The following is a 10,088-nucleotide window of genomic DNA, read 5'->3' on the forward strand; positions in this document are numbered from 1 at the left end:
CTTACACCCTCTCACCCACCCATCCCTCTCACACACACAGACACACCCAAAACTCACCCGCACTCGTGCAGCCCCTCATCCACGCACTGCTCTCTCTCTATCTCCCACTCATACAGACACACCAAACCTCTGCCACACTCGCACACCCTCTCACACACAAATACAGAAACGCTCAAACATCTGCCACACTCGCATATCATCTCACCCACTAATCTCTCTCTCTCTCTCACTATCATACACAAACACACCCAAACCCCTGCCATACTCGAACACCCTATGACACACGACCTCACATCCTCTGCACGCATACACCCTCCTGTATCACCATGCAAAAAATCACACACACACACGCACATCTTTCACATGCATACGCATACAACTTTACCAAAAACCCTTGTTCAGGAACAGGTAAGACACATACCGAACCCTACTCTAACACAGTATTGCTGGAATATTTAAATCACATATACCCCTCACTTCGTCTAACATCCCGGTCAGTATTCTTGCAACTGCATCAACATGCAACGTTTAGGTCCCAATTTTACTAAGGTATATCTATATTAACAGAGAGAGGAAAAATGATGATTTCCCTTCAGTAAATATGTATTTGTTTAATGATCTACCCGACCGTTAAAAACAGTTCAAATATCGGATGATTTATTGATATTTAATGTATGACAGATTGTCAGCTATTGAAACCTTTTTTTGTTTGTTACTACAATACAAATGAATAATCATTCAGTTCCATTATTTTCTATTTATTTTTCTGGGAAAGATACGTTTATATTCTATTGCAATTTTTGTCCGTTAGTTTAACAAGAGTGTAACGACATTAACTAGCAGTGTACGGTTAAGTCCTTTTTTCATATCCCCGTTCTTTCATATACACAATATTATACATGTATAATGGTTTATCACATGTGGCTACTATGATCGTTTGGTCATAACAATAATTTTTCCTGTATGATTGTTGTGGAACATAAAAGTGTCATTAAATGCCAACCAACAAAAGATTCCTTATTTCTTATGAGATACAATGAACTCTAATAATTTGATATTTGTTTTTTTTAACAGAGATGAAGTAAATACACCAAAGGAGGTGAACGACAACGTGGCGTATGAGATGATTCAAAGTGGAGATAGAGGTGAAAAACTTTTCAACAATAACGTTTCTATTGTTACTATTGTTTATATTCATCATTCAACTTAAAGTAAAATCATATTTCTTATGTCTATTTTTTAGATACGTAAACATATACATGTAAAAACTAAAGTATATTATTTTAACCCATCATCCCATAAACTGATAGATATCATATAATTTCGAATTGTGTACGCCAAAATATCTATTCTAATAGGCAAAGGCATATACTTTGTTTTTATCCTTTCTTGCGTTGAGTTAGTCCTTTGTCAGGACTGTTGTGTGTGTGTTTTTTTTTTACTCTGGCCCCTATACTACACAATCGACCTCTACGCCCTAAATATAAACAACCCCTCGAATTATAGGGCGTGAAAAATAGGGAATATCGCGATCAATGGGGTTTGGTACATGGTGGAGAATGAAGAGAGGGGGAGAGAAATGAACTACCAACGGATAGAATCTAGCCTAGCGTTGAGTCTGATACATATAATCATTGCTGAAGTTTGGGATTAATCTCCAATTTCTTTTATTATCTTCAGATTCTCTGGAAATATGGAACACCTGAAAAATCAACGGCAATCAATAATCATCAAAGACTATCATAGGGATTGCTTGGATTTGTCGTTTTAAATATGACCATAATTGTATTTTACCGAAAATAATTATGTTACTAAAACATTTTTTTTAGCATACACAACATTACAACTCGATTCATCCCACTCTTTCATCATTGCCCGTGAAAACGTGACATTCTTCACCATACTCGGTTCGATTGGACGGGGCGATTTCGGCGAGGTATGGAAAGGGGACCTCCGCTCAAACCAACACCATCTCGATGTCGCTATCAGGCAAATACCAGGTGATAAATAATGTTTATTTAAAGGACAAGTCCACCCCAAGAAAAACTTGATTTGAATAAAAAGAGAAAAATTCAACAAGCATAACACTGAAAATTTCATCAAAATCGGATGTAAAATAAGAAAGTCATGGCATTTTAAAGTTTCGCTTATTTTCAACAAAATAGTTATATGAACGAGCCAGTTACATTCAAATGAGAGAGTTGATGACATCACTCACTCACTATTTCTTTTGTATTTTATCATATGAAATATGAAATATATTTGTTTTCTCATCATTGTCATGTGAAATGAAGTTTCATTCATCCCTGAACATGTGGACTTCCATTATTTTAACATTTTGTGTTTCAGGCAAGGAGGTCCTAATCGTCAAATTCGTAAAAATTGAAATATTGTATATTTCAAACAATAAAAAACAAAAGACGTAGTGAGTGAGTGAGTGACATCATCGACTCTCTCATTTGGATATAACTGGCTCATTCATATAACTATTTTGTTGAAAATAAACGAAACTTTGAAATGTCATAACTTTCTTATTTTACATCCGATTTTGATGAAATTTTCAGCATTGTGCTTGTCTGATTTTTCTCTTTTTATTCAAATCAACATTTTTCTGAGGTGGACTTGACCTTAAAGGCCCTGTCACGTCGTTCCGTGCAAGCCTTGATTGGTGATTGAAAACTCACCCGCAAAATTTTTGTGAGCATGTTAAAAACTTTTCTGCGTGCACACAGACTTGCGTGCACATCTGCGTGTGGGTTGTGTGCGAGATACTGTCAATGCCGCGGCCGACCCGTGGGCGATCTGCCGGTCGGAAAATTAGTTACCCGCAAGGCTTGCACGTAACAACGCGACTGCATGGGCCTTTAACAATGCCATAAATCTTAAGGTAATGCTGGATTTGTCATTTCAATGAAAATTGATTTTTTTTTTAAAGAGCATATCATTGTTGGGTGTCATTCTGAACAAGAATATTGAAAACTAAACCAATAATTTTCATCCGACTGGCTTCCCTTTGATTTGATTTCAACTAACCAGGCTAAAATGACAAGAGGGACAGGGGTTCGCAAAAGAAGCACATGTCCCCCTTTTGATAGAAAATATTTTTTTTATTTGCCTTTTGCTTGCCAAGAAATCGGTCATGGGTATACCCTCCCGATAAGAAATCACAGCATCTTGCTTGCTTGTTATTTTAAATCGTGTCCATTATTTTAGTAAATCCTAATTCAAATTCTTTTTTGAAAACATTAAAATGATAGGTCATGCGATCTATTATTTTCTTATGATCTTAGATCGCGTGATAAAATCGTTACAAGTACTTGAATCAATCAAGGCACTTTACAAGCTATCGGATCAACCGAATATTGTCAAATGTCTCGGATATTGTAAAGATCAAGGTACGTAAAACTTCTTGGATAATATCGACACTAAAAGTATTATGATCTTTGAAATAAAGTATTCGTTACTCTTAAAATATCTGTAATAAACGGTATGTTGCTTGTTAGCCTCCTTCCCCAATATCCGTGATATCAGGGGCACTCAAACGTGAGAGTTGGGAAATTAAAGGCAGGTAGGAAAGTACAACTTTTGGGGAGAGAGAAATAGGGATATTCAAAGTTTAACATTTAACAATCTAGAACTCCATGAAAAGACATTGGTAAAGACAGTATGCCTGTTATATCATCAATGTTCTGGACTGCTAGGCAGAATAGAGTATGCTTCCCAGACATACGTTGTTTCCATTATGTATTTTGCACTGTTAAATAATTGATTTAACTATTTATGAATGGAGAATTAAAAAAACGTAACTATTCTCTTATACCAAGCTGGGGACATTACAATTCATTCCACTTTATAATTAAGAGATATTTATCGGGTTTGGGTCACCACATTGGGTTATTGCTTTAGGTCGGGCAATCACGAAATCAAACGATTCGAAAAAAAGTCCTCTACATTCCTGAAAGATCGGGTCCTATGTCCCCGATGCTTTGAGGAAATTATAGCAAATTTCTCGAATTTTCGGCAACATTCTCCGACCCGACGTGATAACCTGATGTGACGGCACAGGCCTGATTATCCTTCATTGCACTAAAGATGATTTATTAAGCACGTCGTAACCGATTCGACCTTTCCTTTCCTATAAATCATCTATTCATTTAGGCAGTATTCTGTACGAGTTCATTTCAGGGGGTACACTCCTTACTCATCTACAGACTTCAGGGGTGCAATCCCGACCCACGTACAGCAATCTCAAACCAAACGGTGTTCGTACAGATGAGGGTACCCTACTTAACTTGGCTTGGCAGGTTGCTAAAGGGATGCAGTTCCTTGCATCTAAGAAGGTAACATCATTTAATGGTATCCCTTATCAAGAGGAATCAGACGTGAAAAGGAAGTTAAATGGGATTTCCAAAATAATTAACTTTCATGCTTATGTTGTTATCAGTATTTGTAACCTTTAGTTAATAGATCTTTTGCTTGAACTTTATTGGCAAAATGGTTGTTCAGAAAGTCCCCGAAGAAAATTCTTGTCACAATATACCAATGGAAAATATAAATATGATCCACGATATCTTAACAAATATTTTCGGAAGGCATAATCTCCGCGTGTTGCAAGTCGATTGCAGCGGTTGATCCGCTGCGTGCTCCCGTGCACTGTTTACCAGAAACCTCATTTATTTGTTTCTTAGAACTTGTTAAAAGATATTCGATGACTTAATTCTCGTCAGGGAATTACTTGCATATTTTATTATATGGTCTTGAAAAACGCATAGTTTACCTCCCTCCGTTTGGAACAAATTTTGTTTCAAGAAAGATCAAGATAAACGACGATTCTCTTGATATCATATAAGTTGTCTTTCCTTTTTTTCAGATCATCCATGGTGCTCTCTGCGCTCACAATGTGTTGCTAGGAGAAAGAAAGCAATGCGAGATATCAGACTATGGACTTTCTACATCGTTCTTTGGTGATTTAGCTGTAAGTTTGACGGGTTAATCCTAATGATTAATATGGGATTATTCATTATTGTTTATTAGATAAAGGGCCCGTTTCATAAAGAGTTACATCTGTTCTTACTTTGCAATTATGGCAACTACCACGGTATTCTTGATTTTGATTGGCTGCTTAGCCCTGTTGCCATGGTGGTTGCCATTATTGGCAACTACCAAGAGTTACAACAGTTGTAACTCTTTATGAAACTCTTTATAAAACGGGCCCCTGGTTAGTTTATACGAAATACATGAAGATTGAATGACACGAGAAAATAGATATGATGAAATATTGTAAAACACATTTTGACTACTTAAGAAAGGTGCAGATTGATATTCTCAATCGATTGGATTATTAACATATTTCTTTACATCGTCTTAGAAACCAACCAGATGGAGTTCCCCAGAAACCATGGCAACGAATGACCAAACTAAAGAAGGAGACATCTGGTCTTTGGTATTGTCTTGTGGGAAATAGTGACACTGGGTAAGGAATGAGGTTCCAGGAGCTACGCGTGTAAATGTATTTTATTGACCTTAAATTTCCACACTGTTAGAAAATTTCTACTTAAAAAAAATAATCCTGCAGCAGAGTCTCGAGAACACCTGTATTCTTACTGCACTGTGTAACCTTACAAATTCATTGTTAAAAAACTGTTTTCCCCTTTTTAAAACAGACATGTTCTGTAAAATTCTATTTAAAAAAATGTATAAAATCTTTCCTGTTTTAACAATTTACAGAATTATTTGGTTATCATGGTTACTTCTTTCTGTAAAATCCGGGGTTTTTTCTTCTGTAAAATCTTCTGTTTTTTTTTTTTACAGTGTATATTTACATATACATGTATTTACGTATATTTACGATATATATCAGAATATAGTAATGACGATGACGGTGGTAGTGATGATTGTTATATATGATTGCGTGTCTTCCTTCAGCAAGAAATCAACTACATTGTGCTGCACTCAACCCAGGTGAGGTAAATGGGTGTCGGCAGGAAGAAATTCCTCAAAGGCTGTGCGCACCGGAATCGGTAGGCTAGCATAGCCGGGGTAATAAACACAAATTTGAATGTCAAATCGACATTTGAAAGTTTGGAGGAGTGACAACCTTTTCCAAATGTTACATCCAACCTTGTATAAAGCTGAATCCAACATTTTAAGTGTTGGGTAGAAGCATTTAAATGGGTAAATGCAACATTTAGAAAATGTTGCCACTCCTCCAACCTTTCAAATGTTTAGTTAACTTTTTTTTTTTAGAGTGTAGAAGCACCTTGAGCACCTAGCAATGTGGATACGTGCGCTATACAAATCCAATATTATATTTATAATTGATAGAATTATAAGTGATGAAGATGATAGGCTAAATGAAACAAAAGCAACAAAAATGATTTGACTACCATGACTAGTTACACAAATACCCTTATTTTGTGCTTATACTTACACGTACACAAATAAATGATGAAATTATATTTTTTTCTAAAGGTGACACGTCTTGGGAGACAGGGACTCAAGATTGAAATATACACGGATGTTAAAATATTTGCTCGTTGGAAACTTAGGAAGAGATGGGAAAGAGCTCCTTCTTGGCAGAGAGAAGAGGGGGTGGAGGGGGTATGAGAGTGGGAAGAATTTCTATACTTTGATATAACAGAATACTTGCACCTCTTTTAAACAAAACCATCAGACCTGGAGTCATCCAATATTCAGATATTTCAGAATATCATCATGATGAGTTTTTTATTCTCATAAATGTAGGTGCAAGGCCATACCCTAAAATGACTTTTACCACTGTCCAGACGGAGGTTGCCAAGGGTTACGAGATGCAGCGCCCTCGTCACTGTGCACAAGAAGTGTAATTTCTGTTTTATTCAGTTGTCTTATTTTTGACCAATAATGTTTTGAAGGAAATTTCTAGAAAGATACACAGGATGATCGTCATTAAATTAATACATTAATAACCCTAGATGATTAAGATAAAAAAAACTTTTCGTAAACAAAAGGGAAAGCTTATTAGAAAAGAATTCAAAATTTCATTGATGACGATGACGATAATCATAATAATCCGTAATAACCTCACATGAATAACATCAAAAGGTCGGTAAATATTTCTTGTCCCTTTCATTATTCATTTTCCTTATCAATTCAAGTGAAATTGTGAGTTTTTGTACTGGACGCGATTTAACGTAAACTTGCAGTTTAGAATTTACCTTGATACAATTTTCATTGTAAAAATAGCAGAGAAAATAATATAACAAAATATTGGTGAAGGTTTGAGAAATATCCATCGAAGATTAGGAAAAGTCATAGTTTTTATTTTTACCTAATATGCCAGCATCTTTACCATATATCGTGTAGTAAAATAATCAATGAAATATCAATATCTCGATTTCTTTGAAAAATGTTTATTGTACCTTCAGTATATCAACAGATTACTTCATCTACACTCTTGAAAAAACAAAGAAAAAATGTAGTTACCCTAAACCAATATGATTTTTATAAATTCTACATGTATGTTATGACGTCTCAAATACAAAACAAAATCAAATATTAAAAACTTTCATTATTTTATATTTCCGTCGAAGCCTGACCGATATTGTGATCGATTTTTTTTCTTGTATGTTTACAACAAATTTTTCTTCAGGGTGACCTTATCCTTTAACAACGACTGTGTTAATAACAACACAAAACTGTCTTCCTAAATATTCAAAAGTCTTGGGTAATTTAATAACAGATCTAATGTATTATATCAAAACCAAATTTGTGTTAATAACACCATGATTTTCATCCCAGAGTTAAATTATGTCGTGGTTCACTCAGAGCAGCTACGTTACTGAATTGTATATATTATCAGCAATTATTATTTACTATCACAGGTATGCTATTATGAATACTTGCTGGAAGAAGGACCCTACATCTAGGACGAACTTTGACCGAATCCCGGAGGATTTGGAAAGGATTCTAGAAAAGACTCACGTAAGATTTAACTTTTCTTCCAACAGTTTGATCCCTTGATTACTCCCCTGTTACTGTTTGCATTTCCTTTGTATGAACCGTAGTATATAGTATATATGTTGATATATATATATATCCACTCCTGAAATAATAAAGAAAAAGTGTAGTTACCATATATATATATATATATATATATGTATATATATATATATATATATGTATATATATATATATACAGTGCGTCCCAGAATAAACGAAACCGAGATTTAGCGATCATTTATCATAACTTAATCATAAATAGAATAGACAAATGACCTACCAATTCAAAGCTTAGAATCTCCTCTTTCATCTGATATTACTTAGGTTATTTCTTATTCACGCATGAGTGAGCAAAAACAATTTTAAGAAAAGATACCAAAAACTCATTTGGCGGGGGGTATCTGGGTTTCAAAAAGAAAACCACATTTCTGAAAAGTTCAATATTTGCTTTTCAATTTGGTACCTCAATTACAGAAAATGGTCAAGAAATAAAAAAGTTCTGGTCATTTGAAATAAGGCTTGTATTTCCATAATTTCATGAGATAAACGTGTTTTCACCGGTTTCCCACAGAAGCTTTCGCATGGTGAACAAAAGATTTAATGCATGGCTGATCGTCAACAAAACGGAGCGTCGAGTGAGTTTGAAAGCCAGGATGGAGAACCTCTTCATTTTATGAAATAATTGAAATTAAAGCCTTATTTCAAATGACCAGAAGTTTGTTATTTCTTGACCATTTTCTTTAACTTAGGTATCAAATTAAAGAGGAGATATTGAACTTTTCAGAAATGTTGTTTTCTTTTTGAAACCCAGATACCCCCCCGCCAAATGAGTTTTTGATATCCTTTATTCAAATTGTATTTGCTCACTCATGCGTGAATGAGAAATAATCTAAGTAATATCAGATGAAAGAGGAGATTCTAAGCTTTAAATTGGTAGGTCATTTGTATATTTTCCTTATGATTAAGTTATGATAAATGATCGCTAAATCTCGGTTTCGTTTTTTCTGGGACGCACTGTATATATATATATATAATTTCTAATCGTTTTCATTTAGTCATATCCACAATCAATGACTATGCTAAACCCCTCCCTCACCACTCCACTTTGAATTCCCGACCTCGCGGTTGTGAGACAGACGCTCTACCGGTGCTGATGAATGATACCCATTTAGAATTCACCATTGACATCATATGATATTATCGCTGTTGATGACGGTGTTCGCATTGTCTTTATCATTTCATTTTCACAGAATTACCTGTCACTTAATGACTTGGATGAACGTGTGTATGCGTCTACTCTGGACTTGTAAATTACAGAGCATCTTTTAATGAGGCGTCAAGATTATATTCGTCTTATATCAGAGGTAAAACCGTATGTTATCTTCGAGGTAAATTCATACAAGTTTAAATCTTGGTTTGATTTCATTTCACTTATTTAATTCGATTTATTTTCCTAATATTACATATTCAGTATAATTAATGGCGTAATAGAAACAAATAAGCTGGAAAATGTCATAGTCATATCTGCGAATAGTTAAGAGGTGTCGGTTGATGTATTTAGCAATATGAATAAGCGGAATAATATAATTACTGTGCAAGGAACCCAAACTTAACGTTGTAATCACATTGAGAGTAAAGATTGATATCATAGGTACTTTGGATTTTATTAGAGGGTACTCCTGAAAATACGGGCTTGTAAATACTCTTGGATTTTTTTTATGAAAACAAAATACATTTACTCGATATCAGTATTAACCCTAAAAGGACTGGGGACATGAGGCATAATGGTCCCCCCCCCCTCAATGTTTTGTGCGATATTACCGAAACGCAAACAGATAGCGCCGCAAAGTCTTCTGACTTTTATTATTTTTTAAGTCTCGCCCAATTTTTGAGACCAAATTCGCAACATCCGGGAATAGCATCGTCACGCCACATCATTTTTACGAGACAATGTCATGCTCATTCTTATATTGTGTGTACAAAGTCTATGGGAGGTGAAATTAATAAAAGGGTGATTATTTATGGTTCTAAATGGTCTGCTATTTTGTTTAAGGGTTTAACTTAGTTGTTAAATGGTTTGTAATAATCTCCATTGAAAAAGAAAATGA

At 34.9% G+C, this 10,088-nt stretch overlaps 1 pseudogene; it reads left to right on the forward strand.

Moving 5' to 3' along the window:
* LOC121419654 overlaps positions 1 to 9,741 on the forward strand; it is a 21,524-nt pseudogene extending 11,783 nt beyond the window's left edge.
* Positions 9,742 to 10,088: the final 347 nt, after the last annotated feature.

Source organism: Lytechinus variegatus, chromosome 8 (genome assembly GCF_018143015.1).
Source record: "Lytechinus variegatus isolate NC3 chromosome 8, Lvar_3.0, whole genome shotgun sequence".
Taxonomy (NCBI): Eukaryota; Metazoa; Echinodermata; class Echinoidea; order Temnopleuroida; family Toxopneustidae; genus Lytechinus; species Lytechinus variegatus.